The sequence below is a fragment of the Callithrix jacchus genome, chromosome 2 (assembly GCF_049354715.1).
Source record: "Callithrix jacchus isolate 240 chromosome 2, calJac240_pri, whole genome shotgun sequence".
NCBI classification, from domain to species: Eukaryota; Metazoa; Chordata; class Mammalia; order Primates; family Cebidae; genus Callithrix; species Callithrix jacchus.
The window spans coordinates 125,623,674-125,629,673 of NC_133503.1; the positions used below are offsets into that span (position 1 = coordinate 125,623,674).

General features: G+C 33.0%; 1 pseudogene; it reads left to right on the forward strand.

The window, feature by feature from the left end:
* The window catches only part of LOC100401326 (uncharacterized), a 93,436-nt pseudogene extending 87,840 nt beyond the window's left edge, over positions 1-5,596 (forward strand).
* Positions 5,597-6,000: the final 404 nt, after the last annotated feature.

Here is a 6,000-nt window from a genome sequence, read left to right on the forward strand (position 1 = left end):
TATGTAATAGTCACTTTCATTTTAGCAAAATAAAAAACAAACATAAAAACCCTGACTTATCACTTCTGTAAAATAGTCTCAAAAACCTACAGCTTGTATAAAAAACTAAATCTTGCTCAGCATTTGTAGTTAAGATCCTGATGCATTTTTCCTAGAGGAGACATTCTACAGGAAATTTTGTGGCTGGAAAAGCTTATACTATCTTGTACTAAGTAAACAGTTCATAAACTGTCTACTAAAAGTGAGCAGTAAACAATCAATCTCTGACACATTCACTAGACTGGAAAAAAGTTCCTAAGATACCAAATAATTTCTTCAAAGCTTACATTCAATTCATGTGTCAAGCAGAAATTTACTTGAAATTCTCAGTTTAGAGAGTATATAATCTCTTATAGAGCTAGTAAGAATCATTTCAGCAATATTTAACCTGGGGGATAATGTTGTGGTCTATTGCTGCAAAGCCAGTTAAAAACAAGTCAGACAAAGTTCACTTTACTCTTAACAGTAATTTTGCAACTGCCTGCTCCGAAATCTTGAACTTAGTCCAACTCTTTCTCCTTTTAATAACCCTAACTACTTCTATTCAATAGAAAAACTTGAAAAACAGCAAAATTGAAGAACTGCTTAAGTATGTATGTTTATCAGTAAAATTAAAAAAAAAAAGCCAAGTAATACTATTATGCCTGTTTTTGTAGTTGTATATATAATTTATATATACATTCTATTAAGATTTCTGAACTATTTTGGGTGAAAACATAGATTATGTCTGGGGATATTCACTTCCCAATACACACCTTTCCTTTGAAATTAGATATTTTCACATTTTCTTAGGTTTAGTTCAAATGTTTATTTTCTTAGTTAAAAATAGAATCTACATTCTAGTGGCAGATATGACATAACTGGGTTAGTAAATATAGAATCAACAACAGTCTAGTTCATCATTATTAAAAAAATTTTATCAGTTATCTTTTTTATATATTTTATAATATTAATACATGGGGTCATAGGAAACCTATAGTATTTTTTATTTTTACATGTTTTGTTGTTGCATTTTTCTTTTTTTTTTGAGATGGGAGTTTCACTCTTGTTACCCAGGCTGGAGTGCAATGGCACAATCTCGGCTCACCGCAACCTCCGCCTCCTGGGTTCAGGCAATTTTCCTGACTCAGCCTCCCGAGTAGCTGGGATTACAGGCATATGCCACCATGCCCAGCTAATTTTTTGTATTTTTAGTAGAGACGGGGTTTCACCATGGTGACCAGGATGGTCCCGATATCTTGACCTCGTGATCCACCCGCCTCGGCCTCCCAAAGTGCTGGGATTACAGGCTTGAGCCACCGCGCCCGGCCCTGTTGTTGCATTTTTATAAGCAAACAGTAGTTTCTAAAGTTAAGTGTTCAGCACAATGATATTTCACAAAATGAATATACTCATGTAATCAGCACCTATGTCAAAACAAGTTGAATATATACCAGTCATCCTCTTGTAGCTGTTACACCATATGACAAGGGTAATTGCTATTCTGACTTCTAGAAGTATATATATACATATTATATATAAGTGCATATATATATGTTATATGTAACTGCATATATATAAGTATATATAAGTGCATATATCATATATATGTGTATATATCATATATGATATATATAAGTGCATATGTCATATATTGCATATATATGAACTTAATATATATGATATATATTATGATCATATATCTTATGTATGATTATATATTATATATATTAAGTTACACCATATGACAAGGGTAATTGCTATTCTGACTTCTAGAATTTTATATATATACACATTATATGTAAGTACATATATATATACATGTCATATATAAGTGCATATATCATATACATGTGCATATATCATATATGATATATATAAGTGCATATATCATATATTGCATATATATGAAGTTAATATATAATATATATGATTATAATGATTATATATATTAAATATGATTATATATATAATATATGCACTTTATATATCATATATATGATATATGCACTTATCTATCTGGCCCATCTAAAAAATATATAAAAATAAATTATACAGAATGAAGCATTTTGTGTTCTTACACTTATTATGAAGTGTGGAAGATTCACTCATGTTTTTGAATATAGTTGTGTTAAGTTATTCTTTTTTATATATATTTACTTATTTATTTACTTATTTATAGTAGCCTATTGTATGAATATACCACAGTTTATTTATCCATAATTCTGTTGATATGTATTTGGGGTTTTACTGTTCCAGGGCTTGTAAGATAAAAAATTGCGATAAACATTATTTTATTTGTCCCTTAATGAATACACGTAGAAATTTACTTTGGGTATCTTACTAGAACTATGCATGTGTGTAAGTGAATAAATACGGGATATGTGTATCAAGGCAGTTACTAGGTCAAGTCGTTTTCTAAAGTATTAAGTTTGTAAGATTTGTTTTACTTCGTTTTCTCACTAACACTTGAAATTATCTGGGTTTTTTTTCTATTTTGTTTTACTCATAAAGCTCTTTGATATACTGTATAGCTTTGAGACATAGGTTTTTTTCTTAGGTAACATCAGGCATGTTTTAAAATTATTTATTGTCTATTTAGTTAGCTTACTTTTAGAGTAACTGTCTATATTTTTTATTATTTTTCTTTTTGGTTGTCACGTTTTTGATTCATAAATTTTTTTTAATCTTCTGGGTGTAACATTTTTTGTGTCCTGTGTAATACATATTTGGTTACCCTAATATCATAAACTATTTTTCTGGGTTTTTTTCCTAAATGGTCTACTGTTTAACCTTTCAGATTTAGGGCTGTAATGCACAAAGGATGCTTTTTGTCTATGTTCTCAATAATATATTGGAAATCATTTTTCCTATATTTATTCAATCAACATAGTACCGTTTATTTTAATAAAACATTTTTTAACACCTTTGTGTAGTGCTTTAAGCTTAAGTCAAACAATGTATATGAATGATTTGTTGCTGGACTCCTCCTCCTCCACCCCTTCTTTTTTTTATTTTTCCTTCCATTGGTCAGTTTGTCTATTTTTGATAGAAAACAAACAAATAAAACTAATACACACACACACACACACACACATACACACAAAGGTCGAAAGTGAAAGAAGAGAAACAAATTATCATGCAAACACCAACAAAAAGATAACTGGTGTAGCTGAATTATTATGACTATCCATAAACTTTTAATAATAAGTTTATTAAAGAATAAGAGACATTTCATAATAACAAGAGGTTCAGTTCAAAAGAAAGAAGTTCTAGTTCTAATTACATATATATCCAGACATGATTCTACAACATATTTTACAAAAATATACAAAATTAAAGAGAGAAGTGTACAAATCCACAGCCATAGTAGAAGGCTTTAATACAGATCTTTGTATTAGAGCAGGCTGTTATAAAATAAAAAAAAAATAGCTAAAAATTTCATTTAGCCAACTTGACATACTAATATGTAGAACAATGTAGAACAATGGAATAAATAATGGCTGGGGGGTTATTTTTTTCAAGTGTACAAGGAAATGTCACAAAAATAACTGTATTAGTCAGAGTTCTCTAGAGGGACAACGTAAATACGATAGATGTATATATAGAGATGAGTTTATTAAGGTGTATTGACTTACAGGATCACAAGGTGAGTTTTCAAAATAGATCGTTTTCAGACTAAGGAGCAAGGAAGCCATCCTAGTCCCAAAGCTGAAGAACCTGGAGTCCAGTGTTCAAATGCAGGAAGCATCCAGCCCAGGAGAAAGACGTAGGCCAGAAGATTAAACCAGTCTAGTTTTTCCGTGTTCTTCTGCCTGCTCGTATTCTGACTGTGCTGCAGCTAATTAGATTGTGCCAACCCAAATTGAGGGTGGATCGGCCTTTCTCAGTCCACTGACTTAAAGGTTAATCTCCTTTGGCAACACTGCCACAGACACACTCAGAAACAATACTTTGGATCCTTCAATCCAATCAAGTTGATACTCAATATTAAGGATAACAATAACCACAAGCTAATTCATCTAGAGAGCCTCATCACATTTCAAATAATGGAACTCATTCATAAAAAGTTTTAAGGCTGTGTGCTGTGCCTCTCGCCTGTAATCCCAGCACTTTGGGAGGCTGAGGCAGGCAGTTCAAGACCAGCCTGGTCAACATAATGAAACCCCAACTTTACTAAAAATACAGAACTTAGCTGGGCATGTTGGTGCAAACCTGTAATCTCAGCTATTTAGGAGGCTGAGGCAGAAGAATCTCTTGAACCTGGGGGTCGGAGGTTGCAGTGAGCTGAGATCGCCCTACTGCACTCCAGCCTGGGTGACAAAGTGAGAGTCTGTCTCAAAATAATAATAATAATTTTTAAAAAGTTTAGCTACAATAATATTAAGCTAAACATAAGACCAGTATATAAATTTAAAGAAAACAAAATAACAGCTTGTATACGAGGCAATGCACTTCTAAAGGATTAACAAAAGCAATTAGGAAATATATTTACATGCATAATATTGAAGTTATGGCACAAGAAGTCATGTGAGATGAATATTGATTTGAGAGAAATGTGTTGTTTTGTTTTGCTTTCAAAACTAATTCATTTAAATTGTTAAATTCCAAGGAGAGTGAAATAAATGTTCAGGCATTAGGCAAACAAAATAAGTCATCCCTTAGGGTAAAAATAAAAATAATCAAGCTGGTGTTATTTTTTAATGCTAAAATATGATGCTAGAAAACAATGAAAAAATTTGACCTCCAATATCTGGTCACCGACTCCTTAAAGCAAAATGATTGTATATTTCAGAATACTTACATTTTGTGTACCATTATAGAACAAATGCAGAAATAGTACCAATGCTAATATCCCTAACATTTGAAGCAGTGTAGAGTAGGGATAGATTTACATAAGGTGTTTGTGTTTAGGTGTATCAGAGGTTGGCCAGGTGGCCTCAGTCTCTTTTGTACCTCATGTCAGAAAGCTGATCCTTATTGTAAATGCTATTATTCAAAACACGGCTTTGGTTGATGGACATTGCACTAGGGTAAGGAGATAGGCTGCTCCTTTAAATGCATGCAGCTCACTGACACCATCCTCAAGTTCCTACACAGCACGCTCCAGACATATGTCCCACAAGCCTGGCAGAAGGCCAATGCCAATACAAAATGGGCAGCCACAGGTGGAAAAGGAAGATTGAAGCCATAGAAAGGAAAGCCAAGATGACAGATTTCCATAATCTTAAAGTCATGAATGCAAAGAAAATGAGGAACAGAATAATCAAGAACAGAATTAAGAAACTTCAGAAAGGCAGCTGTCCTGGTAACTTCTCCCCAGAAAAGCACCTGTTGATAAAGGTGCTGCTGCAGCTTCTGCAGCTGCTGTTGAAGTTCCAGCAAAAAAAGATAACCTGCACGAGAGAAGGCTCTAGCCTACAAGGTTCATTCCCAGGGAGCAACAAGCCAGAAGGCAGTGCCTCTTCCAAAAACTCAGAAGGGTCAGAAAACTTCAGTTCAGAGAGCACCTGCTCCAAAGGCATTTGACAATAAAGCATTAAGAGTCTGTTATAAAGTAAATAACACGACATGTTGAAGAAATTTTTTAAATCTAATTTTCCTGGGAAAGCCACCATATACATTTTCATAGTCTTGTATTAATTTAATTACTCTATTTCCTCCTTGATCCACTGCTATTTGTATCTTTTGATAAGCTCATGCATAACTCTGTAACACAGAAAACAGCTGACGGCTAGCTAGGTCCAGTTCTTCCTCAGACCAGACATTTTCAGTAAAATAAAGAATAATACATAATGATGAGGCATTAACCCAATCTCTCGATACATTTGCTGATAAATAGCAATATTGTCACAAGAAAATAATAATTTTTCTAACAAGGTCTGTACAGAATTCACTTGGCCATGACTGTTCAGTCAAGAATATTTCTTTTCTTCTGGTAGGGGGAGTACATCTCTCACATGGGAATTTTTATCTCTTCTT